General features: G+C 43.2%; 1 long non-coding RNA gene across 1 annotated transcript in view; it reads right to left on the bottom strand.

Annotated features, from left to right (window-relative positions):
• LOC132345128 (uncharacterized) overlaps positions 1-18,811 on the bottom strand; it is a 32,762-nt gene that overhangs the window by 9,304 nt on the left and 4,647 nt on the right. The window lies entirely within an intron of this gene.

Here is an 18,811-nt window from a genome sequence, read left to right as displayed (position 1 = left end):
AGAGGAAAACAACAAAATGGGAAAGACTAGAGATCTCTTCAAGAAAAGTAGAGATACTAAGGGAATATTTCATGCAAAGATGGGCTCGATAAAGGACAGAAATGGTATGGACCTAACAGAAGCAGAAGATATTAAGAAGAGGTGGCAACAATACACAGAAGAACTGTACAAAAAAGATCTTCATGACCCAGATAATCACAATGATGTGATCACTGACCTAGAACCAGACATCCTGGAATGTGAAGTCAAGTGGGCCTTAGGAAGCATCACTACAAACAAAGTTAGTGGAGGTGATGGAATTCCAGTTGAGCTATTTCAAATCCTGAAAGATGATGCTGTGAAAGTGCTACACTCAATATGCCAGCAAATTTGGAAAACTCAGCAGTGGCCACAGGACTGGAAAAGGTCAGTTTTCATTCCAATCCCAAAGAAAGGCAATGCCAAAGAGTGCTCAAACTACGGCACAATTGCACTCATCTCACATGCTAGTAAAGTAATGCTCAAAATTCTCTAAGCCAGGCTTTAGCAATACATGAACCGTGAACTTCCAGATGTTCAAGCTGGTTTTAGAAAAGGCAGAGGAACTAGAGATCAAATTGCCAACATCTGCTGGATCATCGAAAAAGTAAGAGAGTTCCAGAAAAACATCTATTTCTGCTTTATTGACTATGTCAAAGCCTTTGACTGTGTGGATCACAACAAACTGTGGAAAATTCTGAAAGAGATGGGAATACCAGACCACCTGACCTGCCTCTTGAGAAACCTGTATGCAGGTCAGGAAGCAACAGTTAGAACTGGACATGGAACAACAGACTGGTTCCAAATAGGAAAAGGAGTTCGTCAAGGCTGTATACTGTCACCCTGCTTGTTTAACTTATATGCAGAGTACATCATGAGAAACACTGGACTGGAAGAAGCACAAGCTGGAATCAAGATTGCCAGGAGAAATATCAGTAACCTCAGATATGCAGATGACACCACCCTTATGGCAGAAAGTGAAGAGGAACTAAAAAGCCTCTTGATGAAAGTGAAAGAGGAGAGGGAAAAAGTTGGCTTAAAGCTCAACATTCAGAAAACAAAGATCATGGCATCTGGTCCCATCACTTAATGGGAAATAGATGGGGAAACAGTGGAAACAGTGTCAGACTTTATTGTTTTGGGCTCCAAAATCACTGCAGATGGTGATTGCAGCCATGAAATTAAAAGACACTCTTTGGAAGGAAAGTTATGACCAACCTAGATAGCATATTCTAAAGCAGAGACATTGCTTTGCCAACAAATGTCCATCTAGTCAAGGCTATGGTTTTTCCTGTGGTCATGTATGGATGTGAGAGTTGGACTGTGAAGAAGGCTGAGCACCAAAGAATTGATGGTTTTGAACTGTGGTGTTGGAGAAGACTCTTGAGAGTCCCTTGGACTGCAAGGAGATCCAACCAGTCCATTCTAAAGGAGATCAGCCCTGGGATTTCTTTGGAAGGAATGATGCTAAAGCTGAAACTCCAGTACTTTGGCCACCTCATGTGAAGAGTTGACTCATTGGAAAAGACTCTGATGCTGGGAGGGATTGGGGGCAGGAGGAGAAGTGGACGACAGAGGATGAGATGGCTGGATGGCATCACTGACTCTATGGACGTGAGTCTGAGTGAACTCCGGGAGTTGGTGATGGACAGGGAGGCCTGGCACGCTGCAATCCACGGGGTTGCAAAGAGCTGGACACGACTGAGCGACTGAACTGAACTGAACTGAAAGCTATTTGAGAAAAAGAAGAGGAGGAGTTTATTAGAAAGATACAGACTTGGGACTTCCCTGGCAGTCCAGTGGTTAAGGCTTCATGCATCCACTGCAGGGGGCACAGGTTTGATCCCTGGTGGGGGAACTAAGATCTCACATGCCTAGCAGCTCAGCCAAAAATAATGAGTCAATCGATCCAGAGACTTGAGCCACATGCCAGACCAATTAAATTAGAAGATCTGGGGATAGCACCCAAGTCCCAGGAACCAGGATTTTTTAAAAAAAGTACAGACTCATGTAACCCATGTACCACTAGGGCGGGGCTGAGCCTGTTGAGCCCTCAAAGTTTGAGAAAAAGAAGTGGGGGAATTGATCAGATATAGACTTGGGAATTACTTGGGAATTCCCTGGCCATCCAGTGGTTAAGGCTCTGTGCTTCAGCTTGGCCCAAAAAAAAATCGATCAATGCTGAAACTGGCCCAGAGGAAGGGTCCTCACAAAATTCCTAATTTGAAGCATTAACACCACCTGGAAACCCTTGGAAAAGAAGACCCTTGGACCACTGAGGAGACCGACTGTATCACAAACTCTAGGGGTGGGGCCCAAAAAACAGTGTTTTAAGGGGATGCTGATGCAGGCTCAAGTTTGAGAACTACTTGGGCACCATGGGGAAGCCAGGAAGTTTCCTCCTCACCTCTGCATGTGTTTCTTTTGGGGCACGTGTTTCCTTTGTTGCTACAGATTTTCTGTTTCGCACATTCTCCCTGACACCTAACAGTAGTCTTCACTGTAGGAAAGTGTTGTTAGTGTCCAGTCACTAAATTGTGTTCTACTCTTTGTGACCCCATGGACTACAGCATGCCAGGCTCCTCTGTCCTTCACGTCTTCCAGAGTTTGCTCAAATCCAAGTCCATTGAATCGGGGATGTTAACTAATCATCTCATCCTCTGTTGCCCTCTTCTCCTTTTGCCTTCAATCTTTCCCGGGATCAGGGTCTTTTCCAATGAGTCGGCTCTTCGAATCAGGTGGCCAAAGTATTGGAGCTTCAGCTTCAGCATAAGTTCTTCCAATGAATATTCAGGGTTGATTTTCTTTAGGGTTGACTGGTTTAATCTCCTTGCAGTTCTAGGGACTCTCAAGAGTCTTCCAGCACCACAATTCAAACACATCAACTCTCTGGCACTCAGCCTTCTTTCTGGTCCAACTTTCCCATCCATACATGACTATTGGAAAACCATAGCTTTGACTATTCAGACCTTTGCTGGCAAAGTGATGTCTTTTCTTTTTAATATGCTATCTAGTTTTGTATAACTTTTCTTCTAAGGAGCAAGCATCTTTTAATATCATGGCTGCAATCACTGTCCACAGTGATTTTGGAGACCAAGACAATAAAATCTGTAGGAAATGGCCACCAGTTCCCAAATTTAAATCTCTTTAGAAGCACTAGCCAAACTGAGACTAGCATCCAGTTCCAACTGAAAATTCTGGGGGAGGAAGTCAGGTGGCCCAGCTTATATCAGCAAGCTCCTCAAGGTTGTTCCTAGTATAACCCTGGAATGGGGTTGGGAAGGGCCAGTTCCCAGAAAAGAGGAGAGAAACAGACAAAACAATGAAGATCTCTCATGGGAGCCAAGAGAAGGAAATCTGTGGTGATTAACCACTGAGGGTTTGCCTGGGACTTTCCTAGATTTAGCACTGAGAGCCTAATGTCTTGGGAAACCCCTGGGTCCTGAGCAAACTAGAACAATTGGTCACGTGAGAATTGAAGAGTGGGGTGGGAAGGGAGGGCCTTTCACTCTGGAGAAGTACAAAAGGAAAAGAAGGAGCTGGTGAGATTCTCAAGTGGGGGCATTTGGAGATGGTGTGTTTTTGGTTGTCACCACGACTGGAACTGGGGTGTGCTAGTGATACTTCGTGAGGCTTGAATCACACTTGCACGAGGAAAAATGGTCCTGCCCCAAATGCCAGTAGCTCTCCTGCTGAGAAACTCTCCAGTGACTAAATGAACACACGGCCAACAAACTAGGTGCATATTAGAACCACTTAATCCCTGGTGGCTCAGGCGGTAAAGCGTCTGCCTGCAGTGCAGGAGACCGGGGTTCGATCCCTGGGTTGGGAAGATCCCCTGGAGAAGGAAATGGCAACCCACTCCAGTACTCTTGTCTGGAAAGTTCCACAGACTGAGGAGCCTGGTAGGCTACAGTCCATGGGATCACAAAGAGTCTGACATGCCTGAGTTACTTCACTTTCACTTTCAATCCCGGACCTAGCCCCAGGGCTTCTGATTTAAGTCGTCTAGGGAGGTACCCCGGAGAAGGCAATGGCACCCCACTCCAATACTCTTGCCTGGAAAATCCCATGGATGGAGGAGCCTGGTAGGCTGCCGTCCCTGGGGTCGTGAAGAGTCGGACACGACTGAGCGACTTCACTTTCACTTTTATGCATTGGAGAAGGAAATGGCAGCCCACTCCAGTGTTCTTGCCTGGAGAATCCCAGGGACGGGGGAGCCTGGTGGGCTGCCGTCTATGGGGTCTCACAGAGTTGGACATGACTGAAGCAACTTAGCAGCAGCAGGGAGATACCCAGGCATTGGAGCTGTTTAAAATACCCCCAGGTGATTTTAATGTGCAACTGGGTTGATAGGCGCCATTGAAAATCAAGTGACATCAGAGAGAGATGAGTTTTGGAAGGTGAAGTATTGGGGCGCTGGGGGAGGAGGGAAGTTGGGATGTCTGAGTTTGTAGAGAGATCTAGAAGCCTGGGGGACAATATTGAGGACATTGGATTTGTTCATGGAAATAGGCCCTGGAGTCTGGTTGCAGCAGCATAAAACCAGAGCAGGTATGTGATCAGTGCCTGCTAAGCAGAGTGGCAGGGAGGGTAAGAGTCATAAAGCGGATCTAAATATCTAATTTCTTCAAGAAGCAAGAGCCAGCTGGTAAGCATTTTGGCCCCAGAAAGTGTGTCAGTGTTTATTGGTGCTTGGCTGGTGAAGTAGCCAAGTCTTTGGCTTGTTGATTGCCTGGAGAGATCATTAATACACCATTCCTCCTATATTTGAAAAGACTTGGTTTGGGGGTAAGAACTTGTGATTTCTAAGTGTCTCAATAAGACCATAAGTGACAGTTTGACTCCATATCTTTGTAAAATGCTAATTGCTTTACAGCTGCTTTGTGTGGGCGCTAAGTTATGTCCAGCTTTCTGGGAGCCCATGGACTGTAGCCCACCAGGCTCCTCTGCCCATGGAATTTTCCATGGCAAAAATACTGGAGTGGGTTGCCATTCCCGTCTCCAAGGGATCTTCTTGACCCAGATATCCAAACCAGGTATCCTGCATTGTAGGTGGATTCTTTATTGTCTGAGCCACCAAGGAAGCACTTAGGGTTGTTTACAATGAGCCAAGGCACGTTCATGTGATCTTGTGCCTCCTTGTAAGTTGGATGGGTAAGAATCATGTTCCTTTTGGCAGGGGAATCCAGCTTAGGAAAGTAGTTATTGATACGCAGAGTCACATAGGACTTCCCTGTAGCTCAAATGATAAAGAAGCTGCTTGCAATTCGGGAGACCTGGGTTCAATCCCTGGGTCAGAAAGATCCTCTGAAAAAGGGAATGGCAACCCACTCCAGTATTCTTGCTTGGAGAATCCCATAAAGAAGCCTGGTGGACTACAGTTTGTGGGGTGGCAAAGAGTCGGACACGACTGAGCGACTAACACTTACTTAGAGTCACAAAGCTAGAAGAAGGTGCTGCTGGGACTGGTACCTGGGGTCTAATGTTTAGGATCGCCCTCCTTCCACCATGCCATATAAGGAAGAGTTATTTTTTTTTTCTCCCTGTAGCCAGCTGGTGTGTGTGCGTGTGGATGCTCAGGCTTTAAGTTGTGTCTGACTCTTCGAGACCCCATGGACTACGGCCCGCCAGACTCCTCTGTCTGTGGCATTTTCCAGGAGCCTTCTGCATTTGTGAGGGGAGTGTCATCTTCCATCAGCCTGACTGGGTAACAGTTTGACTCACATCATATGAGCACCAGTGTATTGCTTAATACACTGAAGTAAAGCTGGATTAAAAGTCAATAAACTGTGGATATTATATAACATAAAAAATTAATCTTGTTGTGATAAGGCTACTTTTCCCCTCCTCTATGTCTGGCTTCCAAAGAGAAGAGTTAACCAGGGAAGGAAGACTTTGTGAGGGGTTAAGGAGAAGGAGGGTGCTGCTCAGGTGGCACTAGTGGTAAAGAATCTGCCAGCCAATGCAGGAGATGCGCAGAAGAGACTCGGGTTTGGTCCTTGGGTTGGGAAGATCTCCTGGAGCAGGAAATGGTAACCCACTCCAGTATTCCTGCCTGGAGAATTCCACGGGCAGTGGAGTCTGGTAGGCTATAGTCCATGAGGCCACAAAGAGTCGGACATGACAGGGCACAAGAAGGAACGAGGGGCAGGTGGGCAGACACTTACTGAACTGTGTATGTTTTTTCTCTACCATTGCCCTTGGGTTCTCTGTATAGTATTTTTTTTTTTTTTTCCTGAAGAGAGTATCACCTTGTGAATGTTCAGAAAAATTCCAACCTGTGTAGTGTTTTGCCACCCCATTCAGAACATCGCTCTTTGAACAAGGCTCCTTTCGACTGTGGACAGTTAATTCATGTTCTTCCTGCTCCATAGAAATTTACAATCTCTATTCCCCATCCTCCTCTCCCAATTCCTCTCACCAGTTTGAATTTGCTTTGCAAGGGAAATTGGCGGCAAAGCTGCCCATGACTGAGGAAATTCTGAGCTGGAGAGCCACACAAAGGCAAATGCTGTCCTCAGCACGTGAGCCCCGGATGTGGGTTTAATGGAAGGAAAGAGGTTTAATACTGGGTTTATGACTGTCTTGGGTTCTGCAGCTGGAGGAATATGATACAGGATATGTGCCCTAGGGGTTGAAGTTGGGCCAGAAGAGGTCTGTGCTGTGCGGCCTTTGGGCCAACAGCCACCAAGATTCTGTTGACAGTGGCTCCTGATGGTTATGACTTCAAGTTTACAGTGTCACTGTTTGGGAAAAAAAAACAACCATGTTGATTTTGAGAAAATATATTTGTTAAAAGTGTAAATAATCATGATAAAGAAAAATTCAAGTCATAGAAACATTATTAATGCATTTAGCAAATATTTATTGTGTTCCTGCCATATGCTGAAAGCACTGGGGATACAACGTTACTGAGAGCTTCTGTGTTAACAGAGGGAAAAGCCAAAAAATAATAAAAATATGGAATGTGTCACGTGGTGATAAATGCTGTGAAGAAATAAACACAAAAAAGAAAGTAGAAAGTAGAAACCACTCAAAAGTCCATCACTGCAACTAACCTGTGTTAACATTCAGTTGAAAATTCTTCCAGATACCTCTCTGCTGCTGCTGCTGCTAAGTTGTTTCAGTCGTGTCCGACTCTGTGCGACCCCATAGACAGCAGTCCACCAGGCTTCCCCGTCCCTGGGATTCTCCAGGAAAGAACACGGGAGTGGGTTGCCATTTCCTTCTCCAATGCATGAAAATGAAAAGTGAAAGTGAAGTCGTTCAGTCGTGTCCAACTCTTCACGACCCCATGGACTGCAGCCCACCAGGCTCCTCCGTCCATGAGATTCTCCACGCAAGAGGACTGGAGTGGGATGCCATTGCCTTCTCCAGATACCTTTCTACCTATATAGAAACATAGGTATGATTTCCTGTCAATGAGTATTTTTACATGCTGAGTCATAACCTGTTTCTTTTTCAATAATATTTTGATATCTTTTCATGTCAATAAATAAAACAGACATAATTTTTCCAGTTATGACATTTGTTTTAATTTGCAAAATTTCAGAGAAGTAGAGACAATGGTATAGTGACCACAATTACCTACTCCCTGTGTTTAATAATTGTTAATATATTTGATTAATCTATTTTTGGGGGGAGGACTTATGCTAAATTACAGTCTTTGTGAACATCTTACTTGTCCTGTTTCTACCCCAGTGGGGTGAAGGGCAAGTCAATTCTGACACCATCTGTAGTATCAGACTCCACAGGCTGAAAGGCTCAGTCTGCCTCACTACCCTCACTTTGGATGTCAGCCTTACTTCAGGAGTCCCCAGGCCACCTGCACTACTGAGCAACTGGTTACAAATTCAAGGGTGCCCACTACCCCCATAGGTTTGAAATTCTTCTTGAAAAAAATCACAGAACTCAGTTAAGTGCTACACTTATAACTGAAGTTTTACTTAAAAGGCTATACATAGGGCAAGTTGTGGGAAGAAGACACACCTGTTCTGTCTTGGTGGAGTCAAGATATGTCACCCTTCTGGCATACAAACGTGTTCCTCAACCAGAAATCTCTACTGAACTTTGATGTCCACTGTTTTGATCAGGGTTTCATTACCATTATATTGATATCAGTGTTACTGATTGCACTTAATCTAGCCTAATCTTAATCTTGCAACCCTCTAATCACCTGATTAGTCTTTCAAGTAACCAAACCTTGTCATTTCATTGTTGAACTGTTCTTTGTATATTCTGGATAATGACTAATCCCTTGAAGAGATCTCTAGTCTTTCCCATTCTTTTGTTTCCTCTATTTCTTTGCATTGTTCACTTAAGAAGGCTTTCTTATCTCTCCTTGCTATTCTCTGGAACTCTGCATTCAATTGGGTATCTCTTTCCCTTTCTCCTTTGCCTTTCCCTTCATTTCTTTTCTCAGCTATCTGTAAGGCCTCTCAGACAACTATTTGCCTTCTCACATTTCTTTTTCTTGGGGAGGGTTTTGATCACTGCCTCCAGTACAATGTTACGAACCTTTGTCCAAGTTCTTCAGGCACTCTGTCAGATCTAATCCCTTGAATCTATTTGTCACTTCTACTGTATAATTCTAAGGGATTTTGATTTAGGTCATCCCTGATTGTCTAGTGGTTTTCCCTACTTTCTTCAATTTAAGTCTGAATTTTGCAGTAAGGAGCTAATGATCTGAACCACAGTCAGCTCCTGGTCTTGTTTTTGCTAACTGTAGAAAGTTTCTCCATCTTTGGCTGCAAAGAATATAATCCATATGATTTTGGTATTGATCATTTGCTGATGTCCATGTGTAGAGTCATCTCTTATGTTGTTGGAAGAGGGTGTTTGCTATGACCAGTGCGTTCTCTTGGTAAAACTGTTAGCTTTTGCTCTGCTTCATTTTGTACTCCAAGGCCAAAATTGCCTATTACTCCAGGTATCTCTTAACTTCCTCCTTTTGCATTCCAATCCCCTATGATGAAAACGACATCTCTTTTTATCTGTTTGTTTGTTCTGCTGCTGCTGCTGCTAAGTCGCTTCAGTCGTGTCCAACTCTGTGCGACCCCATAGACAGCAGCCCACCAGGCTCTGCCGTCCCTGGGATTCTCCAGGCAAGAACAATGGAGTGGGTTGCCATTTCCTTCTCCATTGCGTGAAAGTGAAAAGTGAAAGTGAAGTCACTCAGCCGCGACCGACTCGTGGCGACCCCATGGACTGTAGCCCACCAGGCTCCTCCATCCATGGGATTTTCTAGGCAAAAGTACTGGAGTGGCATGCCATTGCCTTCTCCTTGTTTGTTCTAGAAGATCTTATAGGTCTTCACAGAACCATTGGACTTCAGTTTCATTGGCATTAGATGTTGGGGCATAGACTTGGATTGCTGTGATGTTAAGTGATTTGCCTTAGAAACGAACCAAAATCATTCCATTGTTTTTGAGACTGCACCCAAGTACTTCATTTTGGACTCTTTTGTTGACTCTGAGGGCTACTCCATTTCTTCTAAGGGATTCGTGTCCAAAGTAGTAGATACAATGGCCATCTGAATTAAATTCACTCATTACCATCCATTTTAGTTCTCTGATTCCTAAGATGTTGATATTCAATCTTGCCATCTCCTGCTTCACCACATCCAATTTACCTTGATTCATGGACCTAACATTCCATTTACTGTGCAGTATTGTTCTTTACCGCATTCTTTACTTTCACCACCAGACACATTAACAACTGAGCACTGTGTCCACTCTGGCCCAGCTTCTTCATTATTTCTGGAGTTATTTCTCATCTCTTCCCCAGAAGCATATTGAACACCTATTGACCTGGGGGTCATATCTTTTTGCCTTTTCGTATTGTTCATGGGGATCTCAAGGCAAGAATACTGAAATGGTTTGCCATTCCCTTCTCTAGTGAACCATGTTTTGTCAGAAGAAGTTAAGAAGAGGTGGCCAGAATACACAGAAGAATTATACCAAAAAGGTCTTAATGACTTGGATAACCATGGTGGTGTGGTCAGTCACCTAGAGCCAGACATCCTGGAGTGGGAAGTCAAGTGGGCCTTAAGAAGCATCACTACAAACATAGCTAGTGGAAGTGATGGAATTGCAGTTGAACTATTTCATTCTAAAAGATGATGCTGTGAAAGTGCTGCACTCAATATGCCAGCAAATTTGGAAAATTGAGCAATGGCCACAGGACTGGAAAAAGTCAGTTTTTTTTTTTTTAAAGGCTTAAAATGTATTTTAATAAGTTCATGTTGCATTATTCATTTCTCAGAAAAACTTCAAAGGTATTAGGGACAAATCAAACATGGTACACCAATAAAAAATGCACAGCATAACTCCCTAAGACAGGCAAAGCTAAGAGCTACCGTCTGACATTCAGCATACAGCAACCCTGTTCTCAAGATTGTACTAGGCCTATCCAGAAAGTTGTGAATGGTAACATCACAGACACAAAAGGGCCATTTCTGGGTTGTCCTTACCCAAGAAAAAGATGAAGGCAAGTTTAACACAAGATTTTTTAAAGATACACTAAATGAAAATCTCTAAGAGAAAACGTCTTCCTTGGGACATGAAAGGGTAATATATGGGACATAACAGAACTGTATGTGTGTTGTCTGTGACCTCTGTGGACATATGCCTGAATTCCCACCTGGGAGTGATTGGAACAGTGGGGCCAAGGTCATTGGGGGATGTTTGGTTTTTGTGGTATATGTGGCAGGATCTCTGGGGTGAGACAGTGCACTAAGTCGTGTCTGACTCTTGCAACCCCATGGACTGTAGCCTGCCAGGCTCCTCTGTCTATGGGATTCTCCAGGCAAGAATACTGGAGTGGGTTGCCATTTCCTTCTCCAAAAAAGTCAGTTTTATTCCAATCCCAAAGAAAGAAAATGACAAAGAATGTTCAAACTACTGTACAACTGAGCTCATTTCATATGCTAGCAAGATTATGCTAACAATCCTTCAAGCTAAGCTTCAACAGTACAAGAACAAAGAACTTCCAGATGTACAAGCTAGATTTAGAAAAGGCAGAGGAACCAGGACAATATAAAACCTTGTGCGCACCAGGACCCAGGGACCCCACAAAAGACTGAGCCAGACCTGCCTTTGAGTGTTTGAGTGTCTCCTGAGAAGTCACAGGTCAGCAGTGGCCTGCTGTGGGGACAGGGGCTCTGGCTGCAGCAGATCTGGGAGGCGCAGTGTGGGAGCCCCACTATAGAGCTATCGAGCAGACAACCCATAAAGTGGAGAACAATTATACCAAAGAAGTTCTGGCACTGTGCAAAAGGTTAAGGGCCCACAACAGATTTCCCAACCTGGGGATCCGGCAAAGGGAATGAGAACCCCCAGGGACTTGGACCTTGAAGGCCAGTGGGATTTGATTACAGAACAGGACTAGGGAAACAGACTCTCAGTTCAGTCACTCAGTCGTGTCCAACTCTTTGCAACCCCATGGATTGCAGCGTGCCAGGCCTCCCTGTCCATCGCCAACTCCCAGAGCTTACTCAAACTCACGTCCATAGAGTCGGTGATGCCATCCAACCATCTCATCCTCTGTCGTCCCCTTCTCCTCCTGCCCTCAATCTTTCCCAGCATCCGGGTCTTTTCCAATGAGTCAGTTCTTCACATCAGGTGGCCAAAGTATTGGAGTTTCAGCTTCAGCATCAGTCCTTCCAATGAATATTCAGGACTGATTTCTTTTAGGATGGACTGGTTGGATCTCCTTGCAGTCCAAGGGACTCTCAAGAGTCTTCTCCAACACCATAGTTCAAAAGCATCGTTCTTCAGTGCTCAGCTTTCTTTATAGTCCAACTCTTGCATCCATACATGACTACTGGAAAAACCATAGTTTTGACTTTTAGAAAGACCTTTGTTGGAAAAGTAATGTCTCTGTTTTTTAATATGCTGTCTAGGTTTGTCATAGCTTTTCTTCCAAGGAGCAATTGTCTTTTAATTTCACGGCTGCAGTCACCATCTGCAGTGATTTTGGAACCAAAAAAAAAAAAGTTTCTGTTTCCATTTTTTCCCCATCTATTTGCCATGAAGTGATGGGACTAGATGCCATGATCTTAGTGTTTTGAATGTTGAGTGTTAAGTCAGCTTTTTCACTCTCCTCTTTCACTTTCATCAAGAGGCTCTTTAGTTCTTCTTTGCTTTCTGCCATAAGGGTGGTATCATTTGTGTATCTGAGGTTATTGATATTTCTCCCGGCAATCTTGATTCCAGCTTGTGCTTCATCCAACCCAGCATTCCGCATGATATACTCTGCATATAAGTTAAATAAGCAGGGTGACAATATACAACCTTGACATACTCCTTTCCCAATTTGGAACCAGTCTATTGTTCCATGTCCAGTTCTAACTGTTGCTTCTTGACCTGCATACAGATTTCTCAGGAGGCAGGTAAGGTAATCTGGTATTCCCATCTCTTTAAGAATTTTCCACAGTTTGCTGTGATCTACACAGTCAAAGGCTTTGATGTAATCAATAAGGCAGAAATAGATGTTTTTCTGAAATTCTCTTGCTTTTTCTATGATCCAAAGGATGTTGGAAATTTGATCTCTGCCTTTTCTAAATCCAGCTTGAGCATCTGGAAGTTCACAGTTCACATACTGTTGAAGCCTAGCTTGGAGAATATTGAACACTACTTTGCTAGGGTGTGAGATGAGTACATTTGTATGGCAGTTTGAACATTCTTTGGCATTGTTCTTCTTTGGGATTGGATTAAAACTGACCTTTTCCAGTCCTATGGCCACTGCTGAGTTTTCCAAATTTGCTGGCATATTGAGTGCAGCACTTTCACAGCATCATCTTTTAGAATGAAATAATTCAACTGGAATTCCATCACCTCCACTAGCTTTGTTTGTAGTGATGCTTCTTAAGGCCCACTTGACTTCACATTCCAGGATGTCTGGCTCTAGGTGAGTGATCACACCACTGTGGTTATCTGGGTCATTAAGATCTTTTTTGTATACCTCTTCTCTGTATTCTTGCCACTTCTTCTTAATATCTTCTACATCTGTTAGGTCCATACCATTTCTGTCCTTTATTGTGTCCATCTTTGCGTGAAATGTCCCCTTGGTATCTCTAATTTTCTTGAAGAGATCTCAAGTTTTTCCTGTTCTATTATTTTCCTCTATTTCTTTGCACTGATCACTGAGAAAGGCTTTCTTATCTCTTCTTGCTATTCTTTGGAACTCTGCACTCAGATGGGTATATCTTTCCTTTTCTCCTTTGCCTTTCACTTCTCTTTCTCAGCTATTTGTAAGGCCTCCTCAGGCAACCATTTTGCCTTTTTCTATTTCTTTTTCTTGGGGATGGTCTTGATCCCTTCCTCCTGTACAATGTCATGAACCTCTGTCCATAGTTCTTCAGGCACTCTGTCTATTAGATCTGATCCCTTCAATCTATTTTTCACTTCCACTGTATAATCCTAAGGGATTTTAATTTAGGTCATACTTGAATGGTCTAGTGGTTTTCTCTACTTTCTTCAATTTAAGTCTGGATTTGGCAATAAGAAGTTCATGATCTGAGCCACAGTCAGCTCCCAGTCTTGTTTTTGCTGACTGTATACAGCTTCTCCATCTTTGACTGCAAAGAATATAATCAATATGATTTCTGCATTGATCATCTGGTGATATCCATGTGTAAAGTCTCCTTTTGTGTTGTTGGAAGAGGGTATTTGCTATGACCAGTGCTTTTGGCAAAACTCTGTTAGCCTTTGACCTCCTTGTTTTTAAGGAGGTCAGCATTACCTCATCATAGTTTGGCCTTAAGCCAAGCTACAGGGAGGGAACACAGCCCCACCCATCAACAGAAAATTGGATTAAAGATTTAATGATCAGGCCCCACCTATCAGAGTAAGACCCAGATTCCCTCAGAGCCAGTCCCACCCATCAGGAAGCTCCCACAAGGCTCTTTTCCTTATCCATCACAGGGCAAACAGAATGGAAACCACAATTACAGAAAACTAAACAAACTGATTTGGAAAAGGCAATGGCACCCCACTCCAGCACTCTTGCCTGGAAAATCCCATGAATGGAGGAACCTGGTGGGCTGCAGTCCATGGGGTCGCCAAGAGTTGGACACAACTGAACGACTTCCCTTTCACTTTTCACTTTCATGCATTGGAGAAGGAAATGGCAACCCACTCCCGTGTTCTTGCCTGGAGAATCCCAGGGACGGGGGAGCCTGGTGGGCTGCCGTCTATGGGGTCGCACAGAGTCGGACACGACTGAAGTGACTTAGCAGCAGCAGCAGCAAACAAACTGATTACTTGTATCACAGCCTTGTCTAACTCAATGAAACTATGAGCCATGCTATGTAGGGCCAAGAAAGACCAGTCATGGTGGAGAGGTCTGACAAAACGTGGTCCACTGGAGAAGGGAATGGCAACCCACTGCAGTGTTCTTGCTTTGAGAACCCCATGAACAGTATGAAAAGGCAAAAAATAGGATACTGAAAGAGGAACTCCCCAGGTCAGTAGGTGCCCAGTATGCTACTGGAGATCAGTGGAGAAATAGCTCCAGAAAGAATAAAGAGGCTAAGGCAAAGCAAAAACAACGCCCAGTTGTGGATGTGACTGGTGATGGAAGTAAAGTCTGATGATGTAAAGAACAATATTGCATAGAAAATGGAATGTTAGCTTTATGGATCAAGGTAAATTGGAAATGGTCAAACAGAAGATGGCAAGAGTGAACATCATCAACATTTTAGGAATCAGTGAACTAAAATGGACTGGAACGGGCAAATATAATTCAGATGATCATTATATCTACTACTGTGGGTAAGAATCCTTTAGAAGAAATGGAGTAGCCCTCAAAGTCAACAAAAAGAGTCCGAAATGCAGTACTTGGGTGCAATCTCAGAAATGACAGAATGATCTCTGTTATCAAGGCAAACCATTCACTATCACAGAAATCCAAGTCTCTGCCCCCAACCACTAATGCCAAAGAAGCTGAATGGTTCTATGAAGACCTACAAGATCTTCTATAACTAACACCAAAAAAAGATGTCCTTTTCATTTTAGGGGACTGGAATGCAAAAGTAGGAAGTCAAGAGATACCTGGAGTAACAGGAAATTTGTCTTTGGGGTACAAAATGAAGCAGGGCAAAGGCTAACAGAGTTTTGCCAAGGGAATGCACTGGTCATAGCAAACATACTCTTCCAACAACACAAGAGAAGACTCTACACATGGACATCACCAGATGGTCAATACCGAAATCAGATTGATTATGTTCTTTGCAGCCAAAGATGGAGAAGCTCTATACAGTCAGCAAAAACAAGACCAGGAGCTGATTGTGGCTCAGATCATGAACTCCTTATTGCAAAATTCAGACTTAAATTGAAGAAAGTAGGGAAAACCACTAGTCTGTTCAGGTATGACCTAAATCAAATCCTTTACCATTATACAATGGAAGTGACAAATATATTCAAGGGATTAGATCTAATAGATAGAGTGCCTAAAGAAGCATGAGCAGAGGTTCATAACACTGTACAGCAGGCAGTGGTCAAAACCATCCCAAAGAAGAAGAAATGCAAAAATGCAAAATGGTTGCCTGAGGAGGCCTTACAAATAGCTGAGAAAGAGAAGTGAAAGGCAAAGGAGAAAAGGAAAGATATACCCATCTGAGTGCAGAGTTCCAAAGAATAGCAAGAAGAGATAAGAAAGCCTTTCTCAGTGATCAGTGCAAAGAAATAGAGGAAAATAATAGAACAGGAAAGACTTGAGATCTCTTCAAGAAAATTAGAGATACCAAGGGGACATTTCATGCAAAGATGGACACAATAAAGGACAGAAATGGTATGGACCTAACAGATGTAGAAGATATTAAGAAGAAGTGGCAAGAATACAGAGAAGAGGTATACAAAAAAGATCTTAATGACCCAGATAACCACAGTGGTGTGATCACTCACCTAGAGCCAGATATCCTGGAATGTGAAGTCAAGTGGGCCTTAAGAAGCATCACTACAAACAAAGCTAGTGGAGGTGATGGAATTCCAGTTGAATTATTTCATTCTAAAAGATGATGCTGTGAAAGTGCTGCACTCAATATGCCAGCAAATTTGGAAAACTCAGCAGTGGCCATAGGACTGGAAAAGGTCAGTTTTAATCCAATCCCAAAGAAGAACAATGCCAAAGAATGTTCAAACTGCCGCACAATTGCACTCATCTCACACGCTAGTAAAGTAATCCTCAAAATTCTCTAAGCCAGGCTTCAGTGATACATGAACCGTGAACTTCCAGATGTTCAAGCTGGTTTTAGAGAAGGCAGAGGACCCAGAGATCAAATTGCCAACATCCGTTGGATCACTGGAAAAGCAGAGAGTTCCAGAAAAACATCTACTTCAGCTTCACTGACTACACTAAAGCCTTCCCCTGTATACCTAACCACCTTACCTGCCTCCTGAGAAATCTGTATGCAGGTCAAGAAGCAACAGTTAGAATTGGACATGGAACAATGCAGTGGTTCCAAACTGAGAAAGGAGTACATCAAGCTGTATATTGTCACCGTGCTTATTAAACTTATAGGCAGAGTACAACATGTGAAATGCTGGATTGGATGAAGCACATGCTGGAATCAAGATTGCCAGGAGAAATATCAATAACCTCAGATATGCAGATGACACCACCTTTATGGCAGAAAGCGAAGAGAAACTAAAGAGCCTCTTGATGAAAGTGAAAGAACAGAGTGGAGTATTTTCTCTCATTTTGCGGGTGATTATTTCACCCTCTTAATAGTGCTCTTTGAGACACAAGTTTTTAGATTTGATGAAGTCCAATTTATCTATTTTTCCTTTTGTTAACTGTGCTTTGGTGCCATATCTAAGGAACCATTGTTTAGTCAAAGATCATGAAGACATACGCCTGTTTTCTTCTGGCTTAAAACTCAACATTCAAAAAACTAAGATCATGGCATCTGGTTCCATCACTTCATGGCAAATACATGGGAAAATAATGGAAAGTGGTGAGAGACTTTATTTTCTTGGGCTCCAAAATCACTGCAGATGGTGACTGCAGCCATGAAATTAAAAGACTCTTGCTCCTTGGGAAAAAAAAGCTATGACAAACCTAGTCAGCATATTAAAAAGCAGAGACATTACTTTACTATTAAAGGTCCATATAATCAAAGCTATTTTATTTCCAGTAGTCATGTATGGATGTGAGAGTTGGACCACAAACAAAGCTGAGTGCTGAAGAATTGATGCTTTTGAATTGTGGTGTTGGAGAAAACTCTTGAGAGTCCCTTGGACTGCCAGGAGATCCAACCAGTCCATCCTAAAGGAAATCAGTCCTGAGTATTCATTGGAAGCACTGACGCTGAAGCTGAAACTCCAATACTTTGGCCACCTGATGTGAAGAACTGACTCATTGGAAAAGACCCTGATGCTGGGAAAGATTGAAGGCAGGAGGAGAAGGGGATGACAGAGCATGAGATGGTTGGATAGCATCACTGACGCAATGGACATGAGTTTGAGTAAGCTCTGGGAGTTGGTGATGGACAGGGAGGCCTGGCACGCTGCAGTCCATGGGGTTTCAAAGAGTTGGACACAACTGAGCAACTGAACTGAACTTAGAGGAACCAGAGATCAAATTGCCAACATTCACTGGATCAAAGAAAAAGCAAGAGAATTTTAGAAAAATATCTATTTCTGCTTCATAGACTGTGCTAAGGACTTTGACTCTGTGGACCACAACAAACTATGGAAAATTCTTAAAGAAATGGGAATACCAGACCAAGTTACCTGCCTCCTGAGAAACCTGTATTCAGGACAAGAAGTAACAGAACCAGACATGGAACAACAGACTGGTTCAAAATTGGAAAAGGAATAGGTCAAGGCTGTATTTTGTCACCCTGCTGATTTGACATCTATGTGGAGTGTATCATGTGAATTGCCACCCTTGATGAATCACAAGCTGGAATCAAGATTGCTGGGAGAAATATCAACAACCTCAGGTATGCAGATGATACTACTCTAATGGCAGAAAGTGAAGAGGAACTGAAGAGACCTTTGATGAAGGTGAAAATAGTGAGAAAGCTTATTTAAAACTTAACATTCAAAAAACTAGGTTCATATCATCTGGTCCCATTACTTCATGGCAAATAGATGGGGGAAAAGTGGAAACAGTGGCAGATATTATTTTCTTGGGCTCCAGAATCACTCCAGATTGTGATCACAGCCATGAAATGAAAAGATGCTCACTCTTTGGAAGGAAAGCTATGACAAACCTAGACAGCGTATTAAAAAGCAGAGATATCACTTTGCCAACAAAGGCCGTCTAGTCAAAGGTATGGTTTTTCCAGTGGTCATGTATGGATGTGAGAGTTGGATCATAAAGAAGGCTGAGCACCTAAGAATTGATGCTTTTGAACTGTGATGTGAGAGAAGACTCTTGAGCGTCCCTTGGACAGCAAGGAGATCAAACTGGTCAATCCTAAAGGAAATCAGTCCTGAATATTCATTGGAAGGACTGATCCTGAAGCTGAAGCTTCAATACTTTGGCCACCTGATGCAAACAACCAACTCATTGGAAAAGACCCTGATGCTGGGAAAGATTGAGGGCAAGAGGAGAATGGGGTTACAGAGGATGAGATGGTTGGATGGCATCACCGACTCAATGGACATGAGTTTGAGCAAACTCCCGGAGACAGTGAAGGACAGGGAAGCCAGGCATGCTGCAGTCCATGGGATCAGAAAGAATTGGACAGGACTTAGGGACTGAACAACAACTCATCCCTTATCAGATATTTGATTTGCAAGTATTTTCTCTCATTTTGTGGGTTGTCATTTTATTCTTT

Source organism: Bos taurus, chromosome 4 (genome assembly GCF_002263795.3).
Source record: "Bos taurus isolate L1 Dominette 01449 registration number 42190680 breed Hereford chromosome 4, ARS-UCD2.0, whole genome shotgun sequence".
Lineage (NCBI taxonomy): Eukaryota > Metazoa > Chordata > Mammalia > Artiodactyla > Bovidae > Bos > Bos taurus.
Note: the sequence above shows the minus strand (reverse complement) of the source record. Positions and strands in the feature narration are given on the sequence as shown.